An 8,198-nucleotide genomic window follows, 5' to 3' on the forward strand; every position below is an offset into this window, starting at 1 on the left:
TAAATAAATTATAAATAATAAATATATTATATATAATAAAGCAGATTACAGGATTTTAATCAAAATGAATGCAATGAATGAGGGCGCATTCCTAACCAGCACTTAGGCCAGCATAAGTGCCCCATGAAGGTCACAAATGTGCCGTAAAACACGTTTGCGCCTTCGTGGGAGGAAACTGTGTCGGCGCATCTAGATGCGATGACACACGGAGGCCAGCAGAAGCCTCCACAGCGGCTTCCTCGTTGCTGCTTGTGTCAGCGCACCCGTGCCGACACAAGCGGCGAAGGTAGGCATGGGGGGGTGGAAGATGTGGGAGGGAGGCGTTTCTGGGTAGGGGGAGGGCAGGCGATGGGCAGTCCTGGGTGTGGGCAAGTGGGGAGCTGGGGATGGGGCTGGGACCCGGCAGTCCAGAGGTGGCGCAGGTCTGAGGAGACCCATTGGGGCCAGCAGCCCTTACCCAGGGGTAAGGGGAAGTCCCACTACAGACAGTCATTCAGTAAGTCTTCTTCTCCCCCCCCCAGTAACAACAGAGCACACAGCAGCCCTGCAGTTGGAAAGTGTGATCTCCGCAAACCTCCCCTCCCCCTCCGCTTTTCCACCTCCTATTTTCCTGGGCGTCTCCAGTCAATTCCAAGGCCAGATCCCTCTTGGGCTCCTCCTTCTGCAATATCCGGAGATGGGGGCAGTCACGGAGACCTCCTCAGGTTAAGGGGTTGTTTGTTTTCTTACTTGGGGGTTGCATGGAGGCTGCATCAGCGCTGGAAAGTTGGAGAAGTGTTGCATCAAGTGATGTCTCTAATGAAGTGGGTTGGAGTCTGTGAAACTTATGCTGAGATCAATGCAGTCCAAACCTAAGATCAGGCTGCACAGTCAGAACTTGCATTGGGGCAGCACTTACAGTGTACAAAACATGGCGCTCTACTGCAGTTGTTCCCAATGTTTTTTAACCTGCATACCATTTGGCAGCCCATTTCCTTAAATTGTACCCCTCATATTAGCAAAATGTTTGTAATTAAGATAGTTGCTGTTATTTCAAATATCTGTTTTCAACTACTGATCCATACCTGATAATACACAAATTGATGACCAGAAATGAGCAGTTGCTGGGGCTTTTGCGGCCAGCTAGCTGGACTAATACAATTCAGCGTCCACTCAGACCAATTTCTAGCATACAGATTCCTTTAAAAAGATGTTTTCAAAGCTTGTTACTATTGAACAGTTTTCTGACAAAACATTAAGAAATGCTGTTGTTACTGATGTAGTGAATGCCTCTAAAATCTTCTTGGTTTCCCCTCCCCCCCAAAACCTCTGAAGACTACGGAAAGATAAAGAAGAAAAAGAAAAAAAGAAAAAAAAAGGAAAAAAAGAAAAAAAAGAAAAGAAAGAAAAAAAAGGAAAGTGAAAAATCCACAAAAAATAAAGACCAAATCAAAGACCAAAGACCAAATCATAGTTTTGATTATATACTTTTGATTATATTTTTGATTTTTTAAAATTTGAAACTATTGAACTTCCCATAGTACAAAGAAATGACTTTGCCATTAATTAAAATCCGATGTGAAATGAAATTTGTGATATTTTTGTTTCTGAGCTAATAAAGGTGGATATTTACATTGTGAATTTTACTTTAGGGCAGTGGTTCTCAAACAGTGGTATTCATGCCACCGATGGTACTTGAGGCGGTATCTTACAGTATGCACAGGATGACCAGACCCCTGCCGCCTGGCAGGAAGGCTAGAAACACAAAGCGAGAGGCAGAAATAGGAGGCTTGGCAAGAACAAACATTGAGAAATGCTGCCTTAGGGTGATCCATCTGAAGCTGTCCGTCATGGGTGTCAGACATAAGGCCCGCAGGCCGGATGCGGCCACCGGAAGCTCTTTATGCAGGCCTCAGTCTCTCCCAGCACCACCATCAACTGCTCTCAGCAGTTGAACTGTTTGGATGTGTCACTGCTGAAAAGGCAGCCCATATGATAATTGGGCTCTCCAGTATCTTGCAAATATGATCAACGTTTACATATTTGCTCATCTGTCAGTAGTAGGAAGTACATACTTTATGTCAAACTAACTTTGACAGCTGGTCCCGCCCCTTTTTACCAGAAATCCCGCCCCCTAAGGGGGTTCAAGTGACCCCTCAAACAACTGCCCCCACTGCCCCCCACCACTGGGGAGGGTTTTTGGGGCACCCCGACATTTGGTTTGGCAAGGAAAAGGAGCCTGCCAATGAAGTGTGGGAAAGGGGTTCATGTGACCACTCAAACAACCCGTCCCATAGCCGCCGACCAATAGGCACAGGTTTCATAGCTCTCGGACCACCGTGTGGAGCCAATGGGAAAAAAAGGGGGAGTGGGAACAGGTCCAGACATGTCCTTGTATTTAAGGCCCAGTGCCTTTGGGGGGAGGGAGAAACCCGATCAGCTTTTGAAGTTGCTGCTGTTTATGCCATGGCCTCCCCTCTGAAAAGCTCACCCGCTTCGCCTTCTGAGATGGAGACTCCCCAGCTGGAGTGCGAATCCCCTGCCGGGGAGGAGAATGAAAATCACACTGTGGTGGTGGTCAAGATGGAGAGCCCCAAAGAAGAGAAGGAGAACGTGTTGCCTTCTGGGGGGGGGGGAGACCCCAGACAGTCCCACTGATTCTCAAAGCCTACCGCAGGCACCTATGAAGAAGAAGCAAAAATGTAGGCGTTATGAGGAGGAGGAGGAGGAGGAGGAGGAGGATGACATGTTACCGTTTCCATCTTTGAACCTGGTTTACCAATTTGCAATGGAAGAACCACTTGTACCTAAAGAAAGTGAAGCAGAGGTAAATCATTGTGCTTGAGTGCATACGTGAGTGTGTTGCCTGAAATGTAAAATCAAAAATACTTATTTATGTTTTAATAATAATAATAATAATAATAACTTTATTTCTACCCCGCCTTTCTCCCCGAAGGGACTCAAGTCGGCTTACAACATATTAAAAACAATTTAAAAACAAATAAAAACATATTAACACATACTAAAAACAGCAGTCAGAGTAAAAAAAATAGGTAAAAAGAGCATAGAGCAGCAGCAAGTCATAAAAGAATCAGGCCTGTAAAAATATTAAAAGATGTTAAAAAGATGTTAAAAGGCCAAGAACTCAGAAGGCCTGTTTAAACAGAAGGGTCTTCAGGCCTTGCCGAAAGGTCTCAAGAGAGGGAGCCATTCTTAAGTCAAGGGGAAGGGAGTTCCATAGCGTTGGTGCCACTACTGAGAAGGCCCTATTTCTTGCAGCCGCCCCATGTACCTCCCTAGGCGGCGGCACTTGTAAAAAGGCCTTCTCTGATGACCTGAGAGGGCGAGCCAGATTGTACGGAAGCAGGCGATCTCTAAGCTATCCTGGTCCAGAGCAGTATAGGGCTTTAAAGGTCAAAACCAGCACCTTGAATTGGGCCCGGAAACGAATGGGCAGCCAGTGCAGCCGCTGGAGAAGCGGACTGACAGAGTCGAACCGCCTACCTCCAGTAACCACATGGGCCGCCGCATTCTGCACTAGTTGCAGTTTCTGAACCATCTTCAAGGGCAGCCCCACATAGCGCGCGTTACAGTAATCTAATCTCGATGTCACCGAGGCATGGATCACCGTGGCCAGGTCTGCACGATCCAAGTACGGCTGCAGCTGGCGCACCAGCCGAAGCTGAGCGAAGGCCCCCCTTGCCACAGCCGCCACCTGGGAATCCAGGAGCAGCTGCGAGTCCAGGTGGACCCCCAAGCTGCGGACCTGCTCCTTCAGGTGGAGTGCAACCCCATTCAGCGCAAGCCGATAGTCCAGCACCTGCATCGAGGATTTCCTAACCAGGAGAGCCTCTGACTTATCCGGATTTAATTTCAGCTTGTTAGCCCCCATCCAGATCCTCACTGCCTCCAGACAGCGCTCCAGGTCCTCAACCGCCACCCTGGAGTCTGGAGGAAAGGAGAGATAGAGCTGGGTGTCATCAGCATATTGATGGCACCCCACTCCAAACCCCCGGATGACCTCTCCCAGCGGTTTCATGTAGATGTTAAATAGCATGGGGGACAGAATTGAGCCCTGTGGCACCCCGCATCTCAAGGGCCAGGGTGTTGAACAGGCATCCCCCAGCACCACCATCTGGGACCGACCCTCCAAGTAGGAGTGGAACCACCGCAAAATAGTGCCTCCAGCTCCCAACTCGGCCAATCGGCCCAGAAGGATACCATGGTCGATGGTATCGAAAGCCGCTGAGAGGTCCAGCAGGACCAACAGGGACGCACTCCCCCTGTCCAGTCCCCTGCGTAGGTCATCCACCAAGGCGACCAAGGCGGTTTCCGTCCCAAAGCCTGGCCTGAAGCCAGATTGAAAAGGATCAAGATAATCCGCTTCATCCAAGACCCTCTGGAGTTGGGACGCCACCACCCGCTCAATTACCTTGCCCAGAAACGGGATGTTGGAGACTGGCCGGTAGTTATCCAACACAGTGGAATCCAGGGAGGGCTTCTTCAGGAGGGGGCGAACCACCGCCCGTTTCAAAGCGAGTGGTAACGTCCCCTCCATCAAGGAAGAGTTGACCACCCTCCCTGTCCACTCAGCCAGCCCACCCCGGGCAGCTCTTATCAACCAAGCTGGGCAAGGGTCGAGCAGGCAGGCAGATGGCTTCACACTCCAAAGGAGTCTGTCCACATCCTCAGGCTGTACAAGCTGAAAAGAATCCCACAACACAGGACAAGCAGTTGCCAAGGGGACATCGTCAGACACTGTCAATGTGGCATCCAAGTTGTGACGAATACGATCGATTTTATCTGCAAAATGTTGCGCAAACACGTCACAGCGGCTGACCATGTATTCCTCCTGGTCTACTGGGGGGGGCTGATGGAGGAGGCCCCGCACCACACGGAACAGCTCTGCCGGATGGTTGTCAGCAGATGCAATGGTAGCAGAGAAGAACGATCTCTTCGCTGCTACCACCGCCACGGAATAGGCTCTGTAATGGGCTCTGCTCCGTGTCCGGTCGGATTCATCCCGAGTTTTCTGCCACCGTCGCTCTAGACGACTGTTTTTTTTTTTATGTAGGCTATTCCAAAGAAGGATGTGAAGCAAGACGCTTTCAAAACGTTACGAAACATTTTAGGGGTTCTCCCGCTTGACAGAGAAAACAAAAATCTGACATCACAAACACGACAAAGAATCACGAAAAGTTTGCTGAGGGCAAGTTTCTTCACCATTGTGAAGTACTGTGTATCAAAATTTCTCGAGGTGTCCTGTGAGGGATGTCGAACGAAGGCCCCAAACCTGGACGCCCACGTTTGCTTGGATTGGACTCAGGAGTTTATTCGAGACATGCTACGCAGGGTTATGACGAAATTGGATATTGGAAGTCTGTTGCACACTTGTATCTGTATTGCATTTTCATTAGGTTGTCTTGAGTTCAAGAAGGAATTTCCTGAATACGCTATGTCATTATTGGATCATGTATATAAATTTGAATCTGAACCCCATAAAATAGCCGCTAAACTGCTTCAACCGCAAGACCGTGTTTTTCTTTTTTCTGTTGAAAGAGTGGTCAAAGCCAAATCTTTTTGGTTTTATCTGAGATGAGCGGGTGTGACTGATTTATTAATATTTGATTGTATGAAATAAAATACAGGTCTTGCATGCTAGGGAAAATGAACATAATGTAGAAGACAATGGGGGTGAGGGAGGGGTTGCTTATTATTGTTCTATGTGTATGTATGTATGTATGTATGTATGTATGTATGGAAATAAAAAATAAATACAGGGCTTGCATGGAAGCATGTTAGGGAAAATGAACATAATGTAGAAGACAATGGGGGTGAGAGAGGGATTGCTTATTAAAATGTGCATGTTTAGGAATAAAAAATATATTCTTTATATGAACTTTTGACTGTTCTGTTGCTTACAGGGGGGTTTATTTCAATTGAATTTTAGAAGACATGGGCTTGGGGGGCATGGGAGAATAGAACCTGCTCACATAGGGGTTACACCAAAAAAAAAAAAAAAAAAAAAAAAAGGACTGAGAAAACCAGACACAGGTCAAAAACTATTGCATTCCAATAACTTGGAAATTTTTCAAAACTTTTTGACATGGGAAGCAGAATCTGTATCTGGTTTTTTTCATGTGCAAAAACCAGACACAGGTCAAAAACTGGGGTTAATCCAGGACTATTGCATTCCAATAACTTGGAAATTTTTCAAACTTTTTGACATGGGAAGCAGAAATTGGGGTCTGTTTTTTACGTGTATAACATCCAACACCCGTGACTTCTTTTAAGATTTATGGTGTGAAAATAAAAACATACTAACTTACCAACATTTTTGTTTATTGTATGGGCCTGGGAAGAAAAAAACTAATTGGAATGTCCAGATATGAGGGGTACAGAGATTTTTCCTGTAAAAGGGGACACCTTATTGTGTGTGTCAGAACATCTTCCAAAAGAACTGCAGCCTTCTTTTTTTTGGTAAGCATATTGCTATCTCTCTTTCCTTTGCCTTGGAATTTGTATGTGTGGGGCATGTATGTGTTCTGTGCGACTGTGAATCTGATAGAATTAAATATTGCTTCTCTCTATCTATCTGTATGTCAGAATCTTAATAGACTGCTTTTATTCAAGGTTTGTAATTTCCACTCTGCATGTGCTCTGGGGCATTCTTGGTCTGAGAAAATCTTACACCTATATCACTGGCTGCACAATTTTGTATGATTGTACTATGCCAGCCAGCATGTCTGTGTGTGATTCTGTGAAACTTGCCTCTGTGTGTGTGTGTGTGTGTGTGTGTGTGTGTGTGATCCTATTAGGAAGCATGTCTTGAAATTTTGTCCATTAGGACAAAATGTCTGGATTTTTGTGGGGTCTGATGTCTTTTTTTTTAATTCTGTGTATGCTCAGGGGTTAGTATTAACACTTTTTAAAAAAAAAATCCTAGCTCTCTCTGTCTTTCTGGTCATTTCATGGGATTTGAATGCCCCCTTGTGTCAATCTGTTGAGGGGTTTATTCAAGGGATGAGGGGGCTGTCTTGAATTTTGACCATAGGGCAAAAAAAATGTCTTTTTTTTTCAGGTGTACAGTGCAAAAAAAAAAAATGTTTGATTGATCAGTGGTGGAATGTCAGAGGAAGATGAGCCAATTATTTCACAGGAATCTGATGGTACTTTGAATAAAAAAAAATAGCAGTTTCCTAATAATTTTTTAAAAGTACAAGATACATTTACATGTCTTCTTCTGTTTCAAATTTAGTGCTGTTTCTGGGGGCACTGCAGGAATCAACTGCTAAACCAGGTATCTGCACAGTTGAATTTTTATTTTCCTTTCTAAGATAAAAACTGAGCAAGCAAAAAAAAAATATGGTTCTTTTATGTTTTTTCAGATCCCCCTAGGCAGTCAGGCCCTGCTATGTCAGATGGTAAAATTGGTAAGAGGGGCCTATAACATTTTAACTGGAAACTTACTGAATAATCAAGCCTATTTTTAAAATTTGATTTTCCACATTTTTACAGGGCGTAAGGAAAAGGCATTCACATTTCGAAAAGGTAAAACTGCCTATATTTTTAAAAAATAAGTTTCTAGAGTTTCTTTAAAAATCCAGTAACGTGGCCTTCCTTTTCTTTTTTTAAAGTAACTGGTGGAGTATCTTCAAGTACCAGATTAACCCTCCCCCCCAGTTCTGATGGCTTATACTCAGCAACCAGTTCTGGTTTGTGTTACTTTACCTCATATTTTATTTAAAAATCAAGAAACTGGGTATCCTACATAATCCATAATTATTTTTACTATTTTATTTCTTTTTTGAAGGAGAATCATCTCCAGCCCTATTCAAAAGAGGTAAAAATTCTGTTATTGCTCCCCTTTTTTATTGCACATTTATAACCATTTAATATAAAATTAAATTTCTGATCATTTCAGCGAAAGGAATTATTGATACAGCTCTTACCGACAGATATGATGGTGGTTCAAGCGTCTTTAAAAGAGGTAATGAACCTGATTAATAACAAGGAAAAAAACGTATTGGCATCTACAAAAAAAAAAAAAAAGATTTTCCTTTCTTGTTCTAGTTGCTAGAGGGTCACCAAAATCCAGCACAGGGGGAGGTAATCCTAGGCCTTTTTTTTTTTAATGGAGGTCAGTTTTTTTAAAAAAGAAAATTGATTTTAAAATTTTGGCTTTTTCCCACAATAGGAAATGTTGAACCTGTGCAAAA

Source organism: Tiliqua scincoides, chromosome 1 (assembly GCF_035046505.1).
Source record: "Tiliqua scincoides isolate rTilSci1 chromosome 1, rTilSci1.hap2, whole genome shotgun sequence".
Classification (NCBI taxonomy): Eukaryota; Metazoa; Chordata; class Lepidosauria; order Squamata; family Scincidae; genus Tiliqua; species Tiliqua scincoides.